The 24,757-nt window shown below is 34.9% G+C and overlaps 1 protein-coding gene across 8 annotated transcripts in view; it reads right to left on the bottom strand.

Annotated features, from left to right (window-relative positions):
• LRRC4C (leucine rich repeat containing 4C) overlaps nt 1-24,757 on the bottom strand; it is a 498,507-nt gene that overhangs the window by 273,189 nt on the left and 200,561 nt on the right. For 7 of the 8 annotated variants that reach the window (XM_050337122.1, XM_050337123.1, XM_050337124.1 and 4 more), the window contains exon 2: nt 17,385-17,474. The exons of the other annotated variant lie outside the window; for it this stretch is intronic. The gene's annotated coding sequence lies outside the window, so the exon portion shown is untranslated. The remainder of the gene's footprint in view (nt 1-17,384; nt 17,475-24,757) is intronic. 8 annotated transcript variants of the gene reach the window in all.

Raw genomic sequence — 24,757 nt, 5'->3', positions numbered from 1 at the left:
ATACAGTCCATGATATATTTCTGATTGTTCAGAAGCAAACCTATATCTCAAATTTTCAAAATGAGATGTACTGTTTTTCCTTTTGCAACTCATTTCCAGTTGTATAATCCAGTATTTTCACAGCACTGAATGGTCTCAATATGGTCCAAGAGGCACAGAGAAGCTTTTCCCTCAGGGAGCAGCAAACTTACATTAGAGCAGCATGCAGACATATTTCCAGACTGCTTGCTATCCAAAGCCTGTTTTGCATCTCTCAAGACTTAACAGTATTTCCTTCCTGACCTTGGAACCACTCAGTCACTCCTGACTGAGGGGCAATGATGGTAAATTTTGGGTGACAGAGGAATATACCCTTCCCCAGCACAGACCAGTGTCTCAGATAATTTTGAGAGTGTGCAACACCAATACAGTTATAGCCTCATCTTTTTTCCTGCTGCTGTTCAGCTTTGCTTTGCCAGCTACTGACACAGAGTTCCAAAGCAAGATATTTCTCCCAGTTCTTCAAAGCTGCTAATGAGTGATGAAAGTTGACAATAGAAACAATTGTTATGTATACTGTTCCTAAACTGACAGAAGAAACACCTACGAGTATTATAAACCTATATCTCTTCTAGAAAATAAAAAGATACAGAGGAAAGTTGTTTGACTGTGCACAACTATCATCTTCCTTTCAGCGTAATAATGATAGTGTATCTCTATAATTAACGATAATTATACACCATAAAATTTGTACAGCGATTAACCAAAAACAAGACGATGCTCTGTGCTGCCAAGACAAAGACATCTGTCACTGAAGTTTTTCCCTCTTGTATTTGGAATTTCCCTCCATTCTATTTCTGCTGCCTTCACCATTACAATACTTCTGTAACTCCAAAAAAAGTCCCAGATTTTAAGTGCCATTTTAAATCTGAGTTGCTCCATTATTTTAACCTTATTAGAACCTGTGAAAATAGACTATTTTACAATTATATTCTAACCAAAGGAGCACATTTATCTCTAATACCTGGGATTTGTTAAATTTATGTCCTGAAATAATAAATATCATATGCTTTTCACTAACACCATTACAGATATTATCTATACATGCCTTTCTGAATACCTGACTTCTGTCATTTCTGTAGTTATACAGATTATTCAGGTTAACTATGCACAAAATATAATGGTAGTTCCTTCTTGACGCTGCTTCTACATTCACTTTAGTATCCATTAATGACATGGCACATTTATTTCTTCTGATATGAGATTTTGGAGAGACATTTCAAATACCTTCCTTTGAGGAAAAAACAGACATGCTATCAAGGTTTTCCACATAATGAGAAGGACACTTACAAATTAGCTTATTATACCCGTTCTATGTTAAATACCTGTACCTATGTATACTTCACACCTGAAAAGAGACAAAATATATAGCCCAAGGGATCAAAAGAATTCCAAAGGAGAGTCTTCAGAAAGCAACAAAAGATGAAATCATACTTAGTTTGTATTGCCACACTAATTCTTATGTATGTATACTGAATGAAATTTGTCAATTTTTTTGATAACTCTATTATGAACTGAGGCTAGAAGATCAATATCATATCTTCCATTTGTATTGAGGGTTAAAACCCATGACCTACAATTGGTATTCATGTACTCAAACAATAAACAACACTTCTACTGTATAACATAACCCCAAATATGCAACTATCTTCATGGGTTTTAATTTGAAAACATATTTGTTTTTCTTTGGCAGGAAGCATTAGGAATTTCTGATTTTCTCTAGAGCTGTTTGGCCTAAATTCAAAGGATTTTTTGGATGCAGTGTCATCATGAAAATGCTTTATTTATATTTTAATTTCCAGCCCCTCTGTGGAGAATGTTACTGAACATTTCAATGCCTTTCATTCATTCCATTTTCACTGGAAAAGGACACATTGCTCTCTAGGACTGGAAAAGAAAAAGGACACTATTTAGTTATTTATCTATTTTGTTTACAGATTTGATGAACACTTTTCAACTAATGGTTCAGTCAGCATTTTCTATTCCTAGTATTTGTGTGTTTCTCCTCATGTACACATGACTGATTCCATAGCTCTTATGGCACTGCATTTTCATTGAAATAATAAGAGCAGAAAAAAAATCTGGCCTTAGTTCAGAAATTATTCATTAACATCCCACGACTACTTTGTTAAAAAAAAAAACAAACTTGTTTTTCCTGTGTTTCTCTTTTTTCACAACAGTAGTCACTTATTTGAAAGGGTCAGAAATACCAGTCAAACACATTAACAGACTGCATGTACAAGAATAAATACTTTTGATAACGTGTTTGCCCAGTTTGACTACTGCAAAAAATCAGTGGATTAAGTTCCTCAAAAATTTTAAATGGAATAACTCTTTCAATTTGTATGAAGAAAAGAAGAGAAAAAGCTAAGTTTATGCTGAAATAGAAACAACTTGGTTATTTTCTTCTCTTTTTGTTCAAGATGAAGGATGAAAAGGGTCACTCATTTCACACTGCTATCTCTTGAACTTCTCAAAAATAAAAACAAATGTGGCTGCAGTCCAAGAAACACAACCAGTCACCCAAGAAACTGACAGCATCTTACAGGAATGAAAAATGACTGTCAGCATGAGAGACAGTTCTTAGTTTGCCTGTCATTATTTACTTCTAAGGTCTGACTAGTTTGGGGAGATGTCAAGGGAGCAGCTGTCAGACTGAAGGCAACAGGATTCAGAAAACAGCCTAAATTTATATTTGAATCATGATTGATCATAACCTGTACCATGCAATTGGATAAATATAACAAGGAGACAAAGCAAAAAAGAAATAGCTTTGCTCTCTCAGTTAAAATATAAACAATTTTATAAACTAATTGCTTAATTTATAGTTGCCCAGAAAACTCCTAGTGAAATAAAGTCTCACTGGAAAATAATGATTTGCTGAATTTTAGGTCTCTTAAAATATATAATAAACAATACGAAAAACTTATTTATATTCATAACTGATTTGTAGAGGGACCAAAGAGGAGCAAAGCTAGAGAATTACTTGAAACATACAAATCAAGTTTTCATTCTTCCCTAAAATTCTTCATCTCAAAGTATCTAATAAATAAACAGTAATTACAGTATTCATTTTTAAAGCTGAGGGAAATAAAGAACATGGAAGATAACAAATCACAAACCCACTAATGAAATCCACTGGTGAGTTGAGAACATATTATGTTTTTCTAGCTCACAATATAAGAGTGGGCTACGCCTTTTATTCAGATTGTTTGTGCCTAAGCTATCAGTTAGTGATTCATCACTTCCTTCATACTGGAGCTGAATTCAGTTTATCAGCTTAGTTGATTTCTGCCACCTAAAGCTGATCTTGTTTCTTGTTTTCTGGTTTGTTTCTTTTTTTTTTTTTCTTGATTTAGGCTTCTGTTATCTGGGATTTTAAACTGATGGCTAATTCAAATAATGGACACACTAAGAATTTTATATTCCTAAAATAAATCTGCTATCTCAGAAATTTGTTATTTGCATATACACAAAATACAGGCAGACTTTTAAAAGAGGAAAATCTTTGAAGCCATGATATAACCGATAAATGCTGTTTTGGTTTTTAGCACAATAATCTTGAAAGGTCTGTATTTGACAACTTTTTGCACCACTGAAGAAATTTAAGTAAAGCAGAATTATTCATTTGGAAACGTCACAATTTCTTTTTTCATTACATTAGCAAAACATGAACATTTCAAAGATGAAATGAAAAAGATTTCTGAAATTAACTGTCAATATCTCAGAGCTTTGCACAGAAAGCTAAATTAAGAAATAAAAGAAAATAATATAAATGTACATCATGATTTACTTGTTCCTGTGTCTTGCCACCTACCAGTATTCGAATTGTTACTTTTTGCTGCACCTAAGTCTCTCTCTGTCTAAAGAAACACACATCCGGGTTTTGTTTGTTTGTTTTTATTTGGGGTTTTGTTGTTGGTGGTTTTGTTGGGGTTTTTGTTTGTTTGTGGGTTTGTTTTTATTTTTGTTTTGTTTTGGGTTTTTTTCCGTTCATTAGAATATATGCAAGCTACATTACCAGAATGCCAGACAACTTTTCCCCTTTATAATTACTTAGCTTTTTTGGTACACTGCAAGGTTTACTGAGTATGTGCAAGGATAATAGGCTGATTATTCACAAAATTTATTAACAAACTGCTGTCATATATCGTAAGTTGTGCTGGTTTTGTCTGGGGTAGAGTTAATTTTCATAACAGTGGCTAGTAAGGGGTTGTTTTAGATTACTATGACATAAGTATAGTTTGTTATTATCAGAACCATTCTAAGCTTTCAAGGTTTCATTGGAATAAGCCTGTAACCACCAGGATTTTTTTGTCCCCTCAGGAATTATTTTTGAAATCACAAGGTATATATAAGCATTGAACACTTTATCCTGTCAGTAGAAAAGAGGTATTGTTTTCACTTAGTTTCTATGGCAGGTTTCGATGTAATTTCGAAGGCTACAGATTAACACTTGCTTACAAGTACCAAACAAGGAAAAGAAATATTTAATGTTCAGGCAGTTTATCAATGATACAACCGATGAACAACAATTCTCAGTATTGTTCTAACTATTTAATACTGTCACCTCTGTCAGATTAGTGTTGGTAGCCTAATCAACGTTAAAGTCACGCATCTGGCAAATGCATCAAGATAAATCACTTAGAATGTATCAGAAATAACAAATGATCTCAGAAAATCTACCTGAATGTTGCCAGAGATTAAAATCAATTAGAAAACACCCTGAATCTTAGGTATTAATGCTGGTGTTATACTTTCTGTGTGTTTCAGGCTCCAGTTTAAAAAGTAATCATACCTACCTCAGTAAGCTTTCAGAAACATAAAATAGCAACAAGTGAGAAGTTATTTTAATTTTTTTTCCTTAAAATCTGGGAGTGCAAAGCATTGCATATGCACAGTTTACCAAGCAGACCGGGAAGAATTTTTTCCCCCAAAATCTGAAAGTCACTCAAAAAACAAACAATCCTGAAAATATTCTCTTTTTAAATTAATTTTTCTTCATTTTGTAATTAAACAACTACAATTTGCAAAATGCTACCTAGCTGTTTACTTTTTTAGTATTCAGACTACATTCCCTTATTCTCTGTGATCTTTCAGTGAGACTTTTACTGATAGTACCTTTTTTCATTTTATTCTCCTTGACCTAAAAAGTAACATCAATGAAGTTTGCTGGAACATTTGTGTTCACTAAAGTAGTTGTTCTGATTTTCTCAGAAGCTATACACAAGGCAACACAGAAGAAAACTCCTCAAGAGGGACAAATTGAGTTTTATGGATTTTTCCCTACAGTAGCAGACAAGCCTTACATCTGTCCTGTAAAAAATCAGGCTCTCATTCAAGAGCCTCTGTCTGTAAAACCAAAGTTCTCCTAAGGCTAGGGTTCTGGAGCCCAGCAAGCCTTACCAGGAAAGAAGTGCTACTGTCAGGTCTTTTTTAATTTTTCATTTCAAAAGTAATATTACCCCTCTTGGTAGAAACAAAACACAAGGAAAAACTGCAATATATTTGTCTTACACTATTTCTTCAGAGTCAGATACCATGTTCTACAAAAATTCTTTGTTATGATTTCTTTTCTTGGTGTATACTTCAAGCTTTCATTTGAAGTTTTATTTCTGTAAGCTTCTGTAAGGTTTATTTCTGTAAGCATTTTTCAGTGAAGGTCCTTTGCATATAACCAGTTCTGAAGACTCAAGAGATGGGATAATCTAATCTATCAGTAAATATGATCATCCTACTATTTCTGTAGCACTTTATGGATGAATTAGTGTGCCAATTTGTCAATATATTGACAGATACCAATTCTTTTCCTCAAATATATTTAATTACTTCTACCATCTCTTTTTCAGGTTTCTTTGAATCCTTCTGTGACAAAGTGAGAACCTGTGACAAAGTTCTCTGGGTTCACAGAATCTTGCATTAACTTTGACTTTCTAAATATACTGCTGCTTTTTCTTTTCTTTTTTTTCCTTTTTTTTTTTCCCTGAGAAATAACATCCATGTCTCAGTCCACCAAGTTACTTTGATACAGCATATTTAAGCAGGTATGAAGACTTCCTTTAATAAACTAAGTCCTTCCATGTATTAAGGAATATTATACATACGACTGATGATGCATCTCTCTTCCTATGCCATACACAAGCAAATTCTTGGGGCAGTTAGTCCAGCTGTGTTGCCAGCAGAAGTCGGGACACTGCGGGGGATAGTATCTCCAACACAAAATCACAGGTTTCATCTGCAGTTCTTCCTTGCCTTAAAACACCACTTAACTCTAACAGAATTGCCAACTGCAAGCTGAACAATCATAGAACCATTTAGACTGGAAAAGTCCAACCACAACAAGCCCAACGAGCTACATTTAAACTCAAGAAATGTTGATTGTGATTATGGGGAAGCACACACGCACATTCATGCTCAAAAAGAACATGATACTTTTAAAGGTGTTTTGGGGGATTTTTTCTATGTGAAGGAAACACTTTCTGTGTTTCAGCAGCAAAAGAATGAACAGAACAAAATATATCAAAAGATAGATCCTAAAAGACCATCATGGCAAGAAACATAAAGTCCTCTTTGGATAGTATCAAGCAAACTGATATTAATTATCATCTGGGAAGTATTACCAGGAATATAGACAAATTGTCAGTAAAGATAAGGAGCTTACACTCCTTAAAGCATGTCTTACTAGTTCTTCAAATCAAATACTTTAAGGGAAGTGTTGCTTGCATTTTTTTTACTAAAGAGAGTAAATATATCACAGATCTCAACATCAATTACTCTGTTCAAACAGAGTAAAAGATTGCAAAGCTTTTCCATGAGTGAAAACACAACACAAACTATGAATGAGCAGTAAACCAAGTGAAGATAAATAGATTTCATTCTGGATATATTGTGTAATACATTTCCATCATCACTGTATCAACAGAGTTTTATCTTTCTAAGTGGACGACTGCCACTTCGTGTCATTGGACAGACCTTTTCAGTCCATTTTAGGTATCTTATGTGTCTTCTGGCTCTTCCTACTAGAAAGAGAGACTTTTGCACTTTGTTGGTCACTAAGATAGCTGCTTATGAAAATGAAATAGAATTGAAGAAGTTGTGTTCAGAATACCATGTGAGAATTACTAGGAGATAGGAGTTGGAATTGAGTCAGTATACTACCAAAGCTATTTCATCTTATTCCTTAAAGGGTTTTAGGACCTATGAGGACAATAACATCAAGAAAACAGAAGGCATAATGCAAGGACTACAAAAATATCATTCTGGCTCACCCTGAATGACATCTTTCTGTATCTGTCCTTCTTTTTGCTGCTGATTCATAACATGCATTGAGGAGTAACAAATAAACATTTGCTCTGGTTTGGCAGAAAGGGCACAGAAAGTGCAGGAAGTCGGGGCTTGCTGCTCATAATTCTGATCCCTTTTTCATATCTCTGGCTGAATGCTTCTAATGCTTGAAAAATGGCTTCAAAGGGTACTAATATAGTGAAAGGGAAACAAGAGGTGATTTCTTTTATATTTTCTGGTTTTCATTTAGGAAATATAAATTAAGTAGCATTCATCAGTTTTACACCAGTATTTTTACCAATTGTTTTACTAAGATATTAACATTAAAAGACACATACAGTAATTGGAGCATGAAACATGGGGATTTAGCCAACTTGAAATAGAAAATAATTTAAGTACTTTCTAATAGAGATGCCAGGACCATGAAGCTTGTGTAAAATCCCATCTTTTCCTAAGTGATAGTTTAGTCTTATAGGACTCTGAAACAGGACTATTCCCTTAGGAAAAATCACAATATCCTCAAAGGGATTACTTCAACACCCATTTTTCGAAGGTTACTTTAAAATTTTTCACTTTTTTTTCCTCCAAATCAAATTACCCAGAAACATAGTTGTTTTTATGAAACATTTTTAATATATAAAATGGAACTCAGGTTGAGAAAAAATGAGAGTGGTATACTAATATTTTATAGATCTCATCTAGGATTATACCTGCATTCAGATGTCTGCCTCTCACAGTTCAGATTAGAATGGTGGAGCAGATATTCTGTATCTCTGGAACTGCTATCTGGTTTGGATCAGCTCCTTTACCTAATGCAGCTTTCTATACCCAAAAGAGTATCCCTGCCAACCGTCTTTTATGATGTAAAAACACATTCTGTCTCTGCATTATTACTGACTTACTCAAAACTCACAGGCTTTTTGAAAAGGGCTTCTGCAGACCCATATCAAAAATGCTATTAAGGTTTTCCACTCTGGGCTCAGCCAAGGAGATTTCCAATAATTTTTTTTCTTTAGTGCCTTGAGAGAGCTTGCAGCAGCTCTCTTATTCTCTTGTCGAGAACGTTTTGATTGTGTTTTGGACAATGGAAGTGATCCATTGTCACGTTCATGGTGCAACAGCAGAGATGTCTAAAGCCACACTGCTGCTCTGATTCATCTCAGGTGTGCACAGGGTGGCAACAGCTGCATTCTTCATTTTGCCTGATAGAGCACCCACAGAACACTCTAGTCACAGGTCCCACCATGACTTCAGATCCATAGCACATATAGTAGATACCAATGCAGAGTTTAATGCAACCTAAGCCTATGTAGGTGCCAGCAACAGAATTGGGGTGACTTTTTACAAAAAATGCCTGCTTAATAAAACAACTTATAGCACTTAATTCTTTTGTGCTAATCACTTCATTATAGTGGGAGTCAATGTAAGGAAAGCATATAGCTTTTTCAGGCAGAAGTGTATGGTCATGCCCATACCATAATTAAAACTACTGTTTTCTCAAATCACAAGACATGTTGCCTTAAATAATAAGATCAAACATTCACATACATCTGGACACAGACCACCAGAACTGAGAACGAATAAAGAGAGACAGATACTTTTGATTTCATGAAGTATCTATCTTAAAAAAGAAAATAGAATTGAGTGGTTAACAGGACTGAGTATGTGTGTGGCAGTTAGGATATCGGCAAACTAATATTTCAGAACTCTGAACAGATTTGGAATTGAGTTTAGTGAAAAAATTAGCTTGGTTTTATTTTAGCCAAACAGCATTATCCAAGTTTAATTACTCTTTCCCTATGTTTGAAATATTTCCATTTACAGAGCTGACAGTTCTCCAGCAAAACTGGCAATGAGTACCAGAACTGAAGTGATACATCTTCTCTATGACATCAATATTTAGGTCATGTAGACAGACATATAGATAAATCACATCCTGGCATCTTATCTTTAAGGAAAGCAGATCTGCTAGAAAAACAACAGCATAGCAAGTGTCAAACTACACTATTATATATTTACCTTCATTTTTATGAGAAAAACATTAGAAATAGTTACTATGGTCACAAAATAAATGCATAAAGTAAAGCTGGAATTTATTCTCAGGCATAATGCAGTTTCCTAGAGAAGAAAACCACAGCTGAAAATCTTGGTATCCATTTTTCAGTCAATAGATACAATTTTACCATATCAATTCTGCCCCCTTTGCTCAACTTTCAACACATGCAGGATATACTTCATGTGATTCACAAGAGTATAAGGCTTTTCTTTTAATAAAACAGTTTGGAACATTTATCAAACAGAAGAATTGTAACAGATTGAAACTTCAACAAAGATAAGTACTGGCAGGATTCCAGTAAAACAGCAGCTACAAAAAAGCATGCAGCAGTTGTTTTGATATCAATACCTCAAAGCTGGGGAATTTCAAACACCATTTTTTAGTACTGGGGAGAAATGCAATTCTCTCACGCCTCTTTGGTGCAGAAAGTTCAAAGTACTGTAACACTTTCTATCAATATTTTCCTTCAAAACAAGATCATTTCATCATGTCTGTGGTGTTGGCACACACCTCGCCTCCAAAACAAACTGCAACCTTTCAGCTAACACACTGTGCATGGACAGCTGCTACCTGTGCTAGGGCCAAGCTGCCAGCTGCACCTCTGCCCTAGCCAGGGCAAACAACAACTCTGAAAACAAGGGAAGAATGGCAAACTCTCTAGCTAAGCAGTCTGAGGAAACAGCACCAAGGAAACTTCTTTCTATTTAGCAGAAAACAAGCTCATAACAAGTACATACAAAAATATAGTATTTTCTTATTTTTCAGTCACCCATGAGAGTTTTCAATTCTTTGGTCCAAAACATCACAGGACCATATAACAAGAAGAGTTAACAGCTAAATATTCCTTCAAGCCTTTCCGAAAAACCAAGGACACTCCAACTTGAGTAAATTCAAACCTAGAATTACTGTTCTGCATTTTAAAGGGCAGTCATGGAGGATAACATTGAATCACATGTATTTTATTTTTCATCTTCAGGAAATGGTTATATGTAAGTATATCAAAGCTCTATGGACACTGCAAAAAAACCTGGCATTTGTCAACATTTAGAGTATAACTTAAGAAGCTTCAGTTTGATCAATATCAACTATGCCATAGCTACCAGAAACATTTTAGATTCCAAGACCATAAACTGGTGATGCACAGGATGTAATCTGATTTCTGTTCCAAAGGGACCTTCAAATTGACAACAAAGCTTCTGTTGTAATTTCACTGTCAGACAGATTTGTAGTCTGATAATTGAAAGTATACAAATGAGTTGGTAGACCTTACATTTTTGTGATTAGGGTTGTATTTAACATGTGATACATGGTATACATAATACACAGTGCACTAGGTTGTTGAGTATGACAGTATCTAAGAAATGTAAATATTTTTAATTAATAAAATTAAATTTAATGTAATTTAAAGATATAAATACCTGTGTTTAATATACATGTATATTTATGACAAGATTGAATTGAATGTGGTCTTGACATCCTCTAATCAAATACTTCTTTTTTATTCTTTCAGTTTCTGCCCTGGGTGTGTGGCAGGAGCTCAGATACCTAATAATATTAGCTATACTTTTTGGGGATGTTAATGTTTGAAGCATTTCAAATCTATTTTTTATAAGCTCAGTACATCAACAGAAACATTCAGGTCCTCTTGTAATCTGGTAAGCACAGGGGTTTTTTTGACACAAAGCCACAGACATACCACTGACTAATTTAACAGAACCACACAGAGAACATGCTTAAAGTGTCACATTTTTCCATCACCTGAATGCTGTTCTTTTACCCATGGACATAACGAGATTAGATCCTGGTGAGTGTACAAGAGCAATAAGGTATTCTGTCCATTAGTTTTGCTGTTTTAAGTTTGAAAGGATTCAGTTGAAATGGTGGATGGGGAAAAACAACTCAAAAAATTTGAAAATTCCCTCAGCAAGCTGCTGAAAATTATGTATTTTAAGTGGTCTGAGAAAATAGAGTATATTTTCTTTCTAAAACAGCAATACCAGTAAAAAGCCTCCAAAAGCTTTATATGTTGCCACTTGTAATTGCGTGCTCCCAGAGCAGACTTTGCTTATAAAGTCAGAGTAAGAGAATTAGTAGATCAAGAGCCAACCAGCAGGAAGATCATTGGTATCACTCTGCAAGACAGTGGAATGTTATGGGGAAAAACAAAACACAGTAAAACTGCATGATTGAAGTAACACTGAGATGATGCCGCACAGCATTACAGGCACCTTACAGCACACATTTGAAGAGATTCAATTTTAAACTAGCTCTGCATAACTAGTAGTGCCACTCTTTGGGAATAATCATCATTTCATAGTAGAATGTGATAATTTTTTTCACAGTTTATACCTTGAAAGACAAAAGAAAAACCATCTTTCAACATTGTTTTCCACACTGTATACAAGATGGCAAAATACTTAACACCATAGGCAAAACTTGGAAAACTAAGGGTTCTGGTAGAACATCACAAGGTAGAAATGATTTCTTGTACTGACTGACTTAAGTATTGTCAGTCCATCAAGATAAACTTGCATTCCACAAAGAATGGGATTTCCAGTTTAAATTTAAAGATCTCAAATATGTTGCATAAGTCTGAAAAAGTCACGTCGACTTTCCTTAAAATTCATGGGACAAAAATACTGAGTTCTATGAGACAATTCATCTTATCTTTCTTAAAAACTCATTTGGAAAGAGCTTTTAGAGAAGTCAACTTCTGTCCTCCCATAAGAAGGATAGTACCTAATTGAGTCTCCTGAATGAATTTCATGTTCTCTTGGCTGAGTCCTGACTAAGCTCAGTCACTGCTATGACTGTAAAAGAAAGTGAAGCTTTTCCTTTGGCACCCTCCTTGGCAATGCATGATGGCAAGACAACTGGAGAGAAACATTTTCAATTTTGGGGAAGGAAAAAGAAATTAAAAGTGTTTTATGTAACACACTGTAAACGTGTGGGAAGAAGCTGAGGTATCTTTGTATGAAATATAAAAGTTTTTATGTAAAATCACAAAATACATGAATGAAGTTTTATCAGAAAACACTACAAGGTGTGGACAGCAAAGACCACACAGCTCCAGTTGGAGCCTCCTCTCACAGGGAGCCCAAGATGAGCAGTTACAGTGGTGAGACAAAAGCAAGATATTAATAATACTTGACGAGGTGGAAAAGCTCCCCTTCTTCAGACAGATTCCTTTAGTAACATTCTTGAAAAATAAATTGTAGCTCTGTTTGAAAAAATAATGTTTTCACTCTCAATACTTCACAGACATCATCACAACATAATTATTGTAATCTGCATAATTTCTTTTGTGATGCTTATCAACAATGCTGCCCTGTTTATTTTGGATGAGAAGAACAAAACAAACAGAAATTGAAAAAAATCAATTTCAAAAATTAATTTCAATTTCAGACAACAAATTTTTCAACCTTAAAATACAATGCTATTCTTTTTGATATTTTTATAAACTTCACAGACTCTACTGAAAGCAACACACTTGGCCCATAATCTATGAATCATTTTTAGTGCATTTTTGAGTGATATTTTAGTGGCTATAGGTTTTGCTGAATAACTGTTTTAGAATCTAGTATCATAGAATAACAAACTGTTTGGAGTTGAAAGGTACCTCTGGAGGTCATCTAGTCCAACTCCCCTGCTAAAGCAGGTTTATCTGGAGCAGGTTGCACAGGATTATGTCCTGGTGGGTTTTAAATATCTCCAGAGAAAAAGACTCAACAGCTTCTCTGGGCATCCTGTTCCAGTGCTCAGTCACCCTCAACATGAAGAAATTTCCCTCATATTCAGATGGAACTTCTCGTATTTCAGTTTGTGCCTGTTGCCACTTCTCCTGTTGTTGGGCACCACTGAGAGGAGTCTGGCTCCATCCTCTTGACACCTGCCCTTAAGATATTTGAATGAATCAATAAGATCCCCTCTCACTCTTCTCCAGGCTAAACAGGAACAACTCCTCCAGTCTCTCTTCAACAGAGAGATGTTCCAGCCCTCTCATCATCTTTCAGCCTTCTGCTGAACCCTCTCAAGTTGTTCATCACCTTTCTTGAACCAGAGAGCCCAGAACTGGACACAGTGATCCAGTATTACACAGATGCAGCTGATATAAGCATTAATTCAAGTAGGCCACACAGAAGCTATGAGCATTAAATGCAGACAGACACTAAATATGGAGGAGCCATTGACACTGAACCGAACTAGTGCTCATTTTTGAAACAAGAATAGTGCTGAAGTTTCCAGACTATAAAGTAATGGATCTCTGATTATAATTCAACAAAATAAACTACTGCAAAAATGATAGGGTTGTTTTTTCTCCCTCCCTCTAAAAGAGTGTATTTTAAGGGGATATAGATAAAAAATTGCTAAACCAAAAGCAGCAGAAAAAACTAAGAAATGATACTAAATTAGCAGTAATTTCTCTGCATCTTGACAATAAGTCTTTTGTTCTTTAAGCTGGCCCTAGAAACCAAAAAGATAATCACAGTAGTTGATCAAAAGCCCTCATACATTAGTGTCTTTCTGTGTATCACAAAAACTGTCTGCCAGAATGAAGTTTCATAAAGACGTACAGTTAAGATTCTAATAGCAACCTAATCAATATGAGAGTTCCGCTATGCAGATGCATAGCACAGAAGTGTTTGCTTAGGTGCACACACTACAGATTCCTGAACTTCAGACAGTAACTGAGACTGATGAAACATCAAAGATTTATAACTACTACAAACACCACCACTTTTACCCTAAAGGAAAAGGTTACTCTAAGTACTTCAACTCTACGTATTAATAATCACCTCTTACAATTTAAGGTCTTTATTAGGTCTTGAAATTTAGTATTCTTAGTGTACCTGCCACAGTTCTCTCACAAATTTGCTTAAATAGGAAGAACAATTTCATTCCTAACAATAAGCTTGGACCAAAAATAAAAAAACAACATTGTGCACATTTACAAGTATGCATCAATACATTAGCAGCAAGGAAACATATTATTATTACAAAATGCATGCCCAAAATTACAAGGCTTCAAAAGCATTTTTATTTCAAATCAGCTTTTAAAGAGTATGATTTGTCTAACATGTTATTAGGACCTCTTCACATGAAAGGAGAAAAATGGATTAATAACAAAGAGCATACTGATTGAAATCTAATTTCTATAATCCCAGCTAAATTATGTTTTTGCATGTAAGTTGAAGCTGTGTATTTTGTGATACACAGTCCCCTAACACAATGTCACTCATTTCTCTGCTCTTACTTAGAGCCATTTTCTGTTGAATTGAAAATAACAGTGCCTCAAGTAACTGCACAGTATAAAATGTTTTCAGTTAGAAGCCGATTCTCTAATGAGAGAAAGAATTAAATCAATCATTCCTAAAAAGTGTTTTCAACTGAAGAATAATATCCACACAAAATCCCTTTAAAATAATATATACCTTGATTATTATCAGCGCTACTCAGATAATTAATTTCACACACACACACAAGTCATATGGCAATAAATTCCTAATAGAATTTCTATTTCACGAAATAATGATTTTGTAAAAACAGAACAATCTGAATCAGGAAGAACTCTGGCAAATGAAAGACATTATTTACACTATAGAAACAAAAGAAACACATCAGGAGTTGCCTCAGGTTCACAGACCCCCAATGCACTGTCAGCACTCAAAAATCCCATATGCTGATCCAGCAGGTGTATGTTAATTTAACCACAAAAGTGAAGCTCCCTGAGCCAGACTATTCTCAAAGCATTGAGAACTCCAGCTCCAACTCCAACCCCAACCTCATCTTTCAGGTCTTCAGGCCTTCCTGTCCCAGAGCTACTCCTTAGCACCAAAATACCATGACTAGGAGCATATCAAAATTTCTACCCTCTAGGCTTTGTGGCAGACAGCTCCCATAATAGAACTGTGTTTAATTAGCTTGTCTCTTACTGGAAAGGCACTGGTATTCCTAAAAATTATCAGGGGACCAGTTGTGATGAAAGACTGAGGACAGGTATTTTAGTTGCCACCAATCTGCATCTTCTGACATGAAAAAAAAATCTGGAAAAATGTAGATCAGTTCTCTTCAGTACCAACACCATCCTGTTACTGCCAGAATACCTTTGATTGCTGAATGTGCTGAAAATAAAACACATGCTGTACAGGTACTAGCCTGGGGTATGCACAAATAAACTAACACTGTGCATAGCATATCTTTCACTAACCTTTTACAGCAACAGGGACTAGGAGTCCCTTCCAAAAAGCAGGGAGAAGAACTGGGTATCATAAAATTATAAGGATTCTGACACCAGAAAATGTAAACGATAGGACATCACATACAAAAAGCTGAAGTTTCCTGATCAGCTACAGCCAGTAGGTACACATTCATATTAAGCCAACTGCAACCTAACTTTTAGTCTGTATAATGAAACATTTAATTTTTATTTCAAATTGATCTCTTCTATCACAAAATCTAATGAGCACATCAAGTAAAAGAATTCATCTTCACAATGCAGTAATGAAAAATCTGTTTTCTTTCCCTAACAATGAAGAATTTGATCTTAAATCCTGTGACCATTAAAGAAAATAATTACGAACAACAAAAACCTATATAAGGTGTTGTTAGGGGATGCCTGGTGTTTTCATTTCCCCCCAGTCTAATCCTGAATGAAGGATTAGAGACATCAGTGTCAACTTGCAGATAGAACAAGACTTTTAACACTTTATCTCTATTTTTTTCAACTAGAGGACAATTTTTGCAGCTTCATGTTGTCAGTCTTTCAGCAGAGCACACAGACATTCTGCAGTTCCCATTGTATAGCTTTTATATCCCAGTCTGAGAACCACTTACTCTTCAACAATAGATTCAAACCCCTCTTCCCTTCAACTGATAATTTATTCACAAAAAATACCATCTTTTATTAAATAACTTATTTTTTAGAGCTGTTGGAAAGTTCACTTGAACAAAGCCAATTTGACTGGCTGTGTGTAAAACCTCACATTTAGGCTTGGACTAGTCACTATATATGACACATCACCTCAAACACTGATATAATTTCTACCAATGGACTGGAGCTTTTCTAAAAACAGTTACAGGAATCGTACTGAAAACACTGAATAAGAAGATGCTCAACATCCTCTTTCTGTGTGAGTACATGACTGTTTGAATGATAGATATTCAATCTCCAAACACTGACACCCATAAATTGTCCCCACAAATGTCTGTGCACAGAAAAGACTGAAACAACATCATGGACAAAGCTGGATCAATTAGCCTTTCAAAAATTGAATGGATACTCAGAGATCCAACATGAATCTCAAGAACTGTGCCTTTATCTGGCAAGAAATGCTTATGGCAATGAAATCAAACAGAAAGAGAAAAAAAGTTAAGATTGTCGTGCCACTAGCAATATCCAAAACAATCTTGTTATTGAACAGAGACAATGCTCCACACACGTTGCTGTGGGAAAGAACAAATGGCCCTTTTGCCTTCCCTTCTGTACTAGCACATTAAGTTTGAGAAGGTCATTAATATTACTTAGTGTCTCCTCCAAACTGAAGATTTTAATCAGAGTTTACACTGCTGTCAACCATTGTGCAGTTGTGTTTTCACAGTTTCTACCAGAAAAGGTCAAAATACTGCTATTTTGGGAGAGGCTAACAAATAAAGACTTTTATCTAGTATCAGGTCATTCTGCTGACCAGGTAGGACCTGTATAATTTTTTTAGGGTTTCGCTTATCAATTACCATTAATTTTGACTTTTGTTGCTACGAATTTTCCTCTTTGAAGCTTATGAATGATCAGTAGAGTCTGATAAATATTAATGTGCAAAGTAAAATGAGGAGATAAAAATACCTTCCAAAAGGTGTTATCTCAGACAATCTGTCACCATACCTTATTTGTTGCAGAGACAAAAATAAAGAAACATCTCTAACCAATTGTTTCCTTGTTAAAATTAAATCATAATTACTACCTAAATTGAACACATAATCAGTGTTACAGTAAACATGTTACACTTACATGTTATTCAGAACACCCAGAAGAACATCAGCCCGTTTTCTTTTGGCATCAATAAGTAATCATGATTTCTTGCAAAAAAGAAATTCATTTCTGGAAAGACAAAATAAAAACCAAACAAAACAAAACACGAGGTTAAATTATTTAGAGGGTTTTTTCAGTAGTTGCATTGTGGTTATACATGAAAATGCATTACCACAGCAACCAAAAATACCTTCTAGAAATAGTCTAACAAAAAGAGAATCTTGTCCAAAAAAAAAAAAAAAAACACCGACACTTTTCTTATGTAAAAAAAATTCACATTTTCCTTGAATGTTAATGTGAGAAGGATTTGAAGAAAATCCTGTATATTAAATCCCAGAGTACCTCCCTTTATCCCTTTTCAATATGTATTAATGAGAACACATGAAGAAAAGAAACAGGTAGGCTGAATAATAGACTCTTATAGTGAAATCAATTTTACAGTGGAGTAGACTTGCAAGCAAATGAAGACTACTCTATAGATTAATACAGGAATATTTATGAGAACCAGTTAATTTTTTTCTGCTCTGACAGAAGTTTAAGAGAGGATAACATTCCCTCTAGTATGAAATTAAACTAATTTTAAAATTTTTGTCTCTTGCACTTGTAAACAAATACCTTCTAGTTAGTAAGTTCTGTTTCTTATTTATTCTGAAATAACAAAATTGGGAAGATTTCCATCAGTGTAGTAACTTTTAACCTTTCAAGACTAAGAGAAGATGTTACTGAGAGTGAGATGAAGCGAGAGAATACAATAGGTTGTATTCTCTCATTATCATAAGTCATCCACTCATTATCAAATTCTTACAAAGAAACAAGTGATGGCATGCAGGTGCTCATGGAATGACTGCTGGTAGCATGATACAGCTTTCCAGTTTTGTCAGCCCTTCATGGAACAGTGATTCTGACATACTGCATTTATCTAGCCATAAAGAAATACAGACTGGTTATAAGCACACATGGTGAAGTTTAGCTTGGCTTATAATGTTGGAAATACAGACACAGAAATAGTACAAATGAAAGTATTAGAAACATCTCACAATAGTTAAATCTTCTTAGTATATGAGAGGGGAAAAAACAGAAATATGGCTGAAGTCTTTGTTTAGGATATTGCTCTGGGGGCCCCAACATAAGACCTGGACCTCCTGAACCAAGGCCAAAGGAGAGCCAAATGATGATCAGAGAGCTGAATCACAGAATCAACCAGGTTGGAAAGGATGTCTAATGTCATCAAGCCCAACCCTCGATCCACTACCAAGACAGTTACTAGACCATGGCACTCAGTGCCACATCCAGTCTCATCTTAAAAACATCCAGGGACGGAGAATCCACCACTTCCCCGGGCAGCCCATTCCAATGCCTGATTACTCTCTCTGTGAAGAATTTCTTCCTAATATCCACCCAAAACCTCACCTGGCAGAGCTTGAGACCATACCCTCTTGTCTTACTGATAGTTGCCTGGGAGAAGAGACCAACTCCCACCTGGCTACAACCTCCTTTCAGGTAGTTGTAGAGAGTGATGTCTCCCCTGAGTCTCCTCTCCTCCAGAGTGAACAACCCCAGCTCCCTCAGCCTCTCTTCACCTCTCTTATGAAGTTGTGGATGCCCCATCCTTGAAAGTGTTACAGGCCAGATTGGATGGACTTTGAGCATCTTGATCTAATGGAAGGTGTCCCTCTCCATAGCAGGGGAATTGAAACTGCTGACCTGTAAAAGATCCCTTCTGACTCAACCTAGTTAATTTTGTTACTCTCAAAAACCGCTTGCCTGGTTCAATGACTTCCAGTTGTTCAAAAGTCGTGTACGAGTTCACAGAGAGTAGATGAATGCATCATATGAAACCCAGTAAAAGGATCATTTACACTTCTCAGGTAACTGTAGCTTTCCCCTCAATCAACCCACGTCTCCTATAAAAAAAATTTCCAAAGATTTATTCAGAGCAGCTCACTTGCTCTGATTCTCATAGACATGTCTCCACAGGATCAGGTAAAAGACAACTTATTCCTGCCTAAAAATGCAGCAGTTCAGCGCAGTCTCTCTGCCCTGGATAGTACAGTGAAGCTTTGTTTCACACATGTGGCTGCATAGTATTAGGACTGCCACCTAAGAGCATAGGTGTGGTCCATGCCTGCAGTGACCACACAGAAATACCTGGCTGCTGGTATCATCTGTATATTGTGACTATACAATATATGGAAGCAAGGATCACTAGAATAAAAATATTACAAATTTAAAAGAGAAAAAAAATAAATGAAGGCAAAGAAATGCAAAATTTTGGGAAAAAATCCATTTACTGACATTTAAGAAGACATTAATATGACACATCATAGAAAGTAGATCAGGGAAGAGAGTAATGTTTTTAGGAAACACATCTGCAGTAGAAATATGAAGTCCTCCAAAATATTTTGTATCCTAGCCCACTCTCCAATAGTGACCAAAACTATCACTAATAATCACAAAAAGCTGAAACTAATTATCTTATGTAAAAATATTTTATATTATAATAATATTTTTATACTTTAAAAAGTTTAGTACCATGAGTTAAAAGTAGAAAAAGTAGTAAGGGAAGAAAGTAAATTAAAGTGAGATACTCTAAAGATGAAAACACATTTAATCAGCATGATGCAATATTGCTGTAATTATCAATTTTTTGTGCTGCTACCGTACTAACATATTTTACACAAACATTAGTCAATACTATATAATTAGTGTAGCCTACAGCACAGAGGGAGTTGGGCTTGAAATATTGTAGCTAAGAGAATGATAATGATTATACACGGCAAGTTTACAGACAGAAAAATATAAAATTTTTTTCAACATCCACACCCCCAAAGTATTGCCATTTACATTTATTTATTAATATCCTACAAACACAGGATTTCAGGAGAATTCAACTAATCATCTAGCACACACGCTAATTTACTGAAATAGAATCAAGGATCTTCAGACATCCCTCTGCCTGCTTACTTACCCTCTAGTTACTTCTAGAAAATACCAGCATGCATGGCATTATTTTTCTATTGTTCTGTTACTCTTAATATCATATTCACAGTGTTCTAAAGCATGAAATAGAAACTACAAATTCTTTTCTCACCTACAGTGAGAATGAAAACCGCTGATCTCGGCCTTCAGTGTTACAACCAACACTATAAGTATTCAGGAATTTCACCTGAATTTTTTTCCTACTATAAGGACTTTTATATTTATCAAAACTTGTCCAGCACCCATATACAAACAAAACATCCCATCCACAGTTAAGTGGAGTGGAAATATTATTATGTCATACATACATTTCTATTGCATTTGTACTTTTTTTTTTTATTTTGACTTGCTGCTTCAGCATCAGGATAATGTATCAAATGTACTTTACAGTCTGTTGTAAGCCCCAGATAGGTGCAATGTTGACCATTTTCAAGCCATCTGCCCTGCAAGTTCTCCAACATTAACAGTTCCTAGTCACTTAACTATTTCCAGGATATCAGGATACAATAAATATAAAATCTACATTTGTGTTAATTCATTTTCAATTATTCTTACCTGTATTTTTCTTTGTTATTATTACATACAGGTCTGTAATTAATGTTTTTGTGAAGATTAATAGATCACTGAATACATCTTCTTTTCAGATACTTGTTACATGCTCACCTCAATAATATTTTTCTAAAACCTTCACCTTACAAAGTCATAACCTTTTTTGTAGTTATAAGTCATATTTTGACCCAGCCTTCCAAACTCTCCCTTACATAGGCATTTTTTTTTACATAGCTACACCTCTATGTTGCTTTTCTACTACACATTTTTGGTTTTTTTTTTTTCGTTTTGGGGTGGTTTTTTTTTGTTTGTTTGTTTTGTTTTTGTTGTTGTTGTTGTTGTGGGTTTTTTCTTTGTGTTTTGTTTGTTTGTTTGTTTGGGTTTTTTGTTTTGATTTGGGTTTTTTTGGTTTTTTTTTTTTTGGCTACAAAGGTAACCCTTTGCACAACCATGCAAAGTAAATGAAGTTTTCTGGATGACAGGAAGAACAGCAGAGTTGATGCAAGGCCAACTAATTATCCCACAACAAAATGAGTTCTGTGCTAGTCAGTCCCTTAAATTAACTTACAGAAGCATAAAGTAATAGTGTGGAGGGGACTGAAACAATGTTTATAATGAGAGAAATAGGAAGAAAATGTAACAAGAGAGCTTTCTTTGCGGAAAAAAAATGAAAAGAAAAAAAAAGACTGAATTATGCCTAATTTCAGTAGTGCTGGGTAAACAGAAGGGCCAATTAAGGACTTTACTTCAGGTTCAATTTTCATCTTTAAAATGGGTTAGCATACCTGAATGTTATATAACATCACTTACATTTCAAATTATTTCTTTCCCTTAAAAACATTGGAATGCAAATTGTCATGGACAAGTACTCAATCAAAAATCCCTCTGAGAATTCAGAACACAACTGTCTAAGAGGCAAAACAAGTGCAGTACAAAACAATTCAAGTGAGCGCTGTTGGTATTAAACCACAAATTTCACAAGTTATACAGCTATGCAGAATTGCAAAACCTGTAAGAGCTCAGGCTTTGCTCAATGTTTCTACTGCTCAAAAGCCAAGCAAAAGATAGTGTAATTACTGCAGAAAAGCTCAGGTTTAGTTCTATGCTTTATCCAGAAGAGAAGGTGATAGCTTCAAGCTCTCTTTGTAAGGTACTGGTTCAATACAGAGCCATGAAGTTACACTAGTGCCTACAATTCACAAGTTTATCTCCTTACATATTTTGTTTGTTTGTTTTACAACTGTAGCATAAGGAACAGTCAGTAAAGGCCGCTGATAAGAAGTGAATTGAGTAGCACTTTGAGTTTTCAGGTGTGTATAAAGCTTGTGAGTAATTACTCAAGTTATTGCAAGAAATGCCGTGGCTGCAGGGATCTTCACAACATCAGGTGATGTTGCTTTGGGGTTGAACAGTTGCACTACATCTCACAACTAAATTATAAAGGCTTTGGACTGTTTCTTTTGTAACACCACTAGGCACTTACTCTTCTAATACAACCACCCACTCTCTTGCCTTCTTAAAATAAATGCTTTGAACAAAGCCAAGTACTGCCCAGACAAGACATTATTGTAATCAATCTATTTTCAGAGTTTATTAACATTATGAAAAAATGCAGAATCTTTTCAGAGCCCAGAATAGTCCTTCTGCCTTCCAGTAAGAGCTATCTCAAGCTGGCACCTTGGCTGTTGAGGGAATATGTTGAAGGTATTAGCTTATGTTTTCTCCATTTTAGCCAAATGCTTTACTTTTCTATTTTGAACATTATTCCTCTATTTCACATCTTTCAAAAGTGTAGTATCAAATCTCTGGAGGAAAAGAGTAGATACAGAAAGCAAATTCTACTTCATTTCTGGCAGTATGCGTGTTACCGAGGAAAAAATAACAGAGAAAGATGATGAGTATTTGTGAATCCCTGGTCACTCACAGAAATGTGAGCTATTTTAAATCAATGGACTTTAAGGTGCTATGACAAGGAACACTCAAAATTTACATGTTAATACATGCAAAATTCACTTAATTTCTTGTATCTCCATCGTGAACTTTGTCATGTTACTTCATCTTCCAATTTAGTGAGGAGAAAATAAAAGTTTCTTGAGATGGAAAATAGGTACACAGCTCAGAAAGAATAAGGTGAGATCATAAGTTTAAACAGCCTTCTCATGCTTTCAGTCCTGAAATTGCAGCTCTGCATGTAAAGAAACTGATGACAGTTTGGTTACAGTATTTCTACACTCTCAAAAGCAAATAGAAAGGAGAGTCTCACTCTATCAGCTAAAACAGAATTGAGAAAACAATATATGTTACATTTCAATTCTGAGACCGTCTCATAATTAAAATGCAAGATGTTATTTAACTCTCTTTGTTGTCTTTATAAACATGTAATCCAGTCATTGGCAATTTCTTAGAATTTTGTGAGTGCTGCAAACTGATTCCTTTCCAACAGGTCTTCGGACAAGGATTACTTCCTTAAAATCAAAATACTTGCATGAAGCTCTATAAACAGCATTAAAACAGTAGAAAACTTAAAAGCAGTCCAGACAATGCCATGGGAACCCAATGTTTTTCACATAAATTTGATGGAGTATTTAAAAAACAGGAACCATGACTGCAGTAAAGTAACAATGAACAGTCAGTTATAATAAAAGCACAAGAAAGATCTATGTGAGGCAGCAGGCCATACATTGACTTGTTCTTCAGACCTCACAGGGTGGTGGTTCCCACATGACTATTGTTAAACACACTGATATAAAAATACAGAATATTTTCAGAAGTTACTGACAGTTGCTGAGACAGGTGCTTTTTAAAATAATATCTAAAACGTTATAACATTCATGAAAACAATTACCAAATAGTAATTATGTTCAATTACACAATTTTTGCAACCATTATACTCATGCCCCTGTTTGCACATGTGATGATTATATTCATAACAGAAATTAAACATTTACTAAAGTTAAAATTTATCTTTAAATATAATTGAAATTTTGCTTATAATGACTGATTTTAAACAGAATCAAAACCATCACATTTTGTTCAGAATAGAAATGGTCTTATGAATAGGCATAAGAGTTTTCTATACCAGTTACATAAAAAGAGCCAGAGGAAAGGCACAGTACTGTACTGAAATATGAATCCTATGTGGCTTCCTAAAGCAGAAAGGGGTTACGTTTGAGAATAAAATTTTTGAGGGTGTTTTAGGTCAGTATTATCAGGGAAGAAACTAGCCACCAGGCATAGATCTAAAAGCAAATATTAGATTACCTACTGAAGTAAATTGAAGATCACACGGAAAATATGAAGAATTTAAGAGAGACCTACCCATCTCCTAAAACACACAGATCAAAATTTTCAATTGCATTGACTGTTGTATAACCTCTTCATACAGATATAAAACTATGGAGATAATTGAAACGAATCAAATTCTAAGTGCTGGGTATGAGTTTGAAAGTATTTGTGAATTATCTATAGATTAACTGTTATGAACATGAAATAAACAAATATGCATTCGAATATTATTATTAAGAAACTATCAATTTGCTAATCAAAAATGAGTTCCCATTTGTTGGCCTACATATTCAAAAAGAGCTAATTATTCATCTATAGTTTCAGAAAACTACACTGTACTATCAGCGCATTCATTATAAGGCACTGCACGAAACCTCGCAGCAGCATGTGAGCAGAATCTTTAGTAATTCAGACCAACAGTCAAACAAATAAAGCAATTCAACAAAATGAAATAATGGTTATCATTATATTTTTCTGTCAGCTTCTTTTAATTTAAATAGGAATCATTTTATTGCTAACTGATTTTAAGTCACAATAGC

This window comes from Myiozetetes cayanensis, unplaced genomic scaffold, assembly GCF_022539395.1.
Source record: "Myiozetetes cayanensis isolate MyiCay16 unplaced genomic scaffold, myiCay2020 scf6-25, whole genome shotgun sequence".
Taxonomy (NCBI): Eukaryota; Metazoa; Chordata; class Aves; order Passeriformes; family Tyrannidae; genus Myiozetetes; species Myiozetetes cayanensis.
Note: the sequence above shows the minus strand (reverse complement) of the source record. Positions and strands in the feature narration are given on the sequence as shown.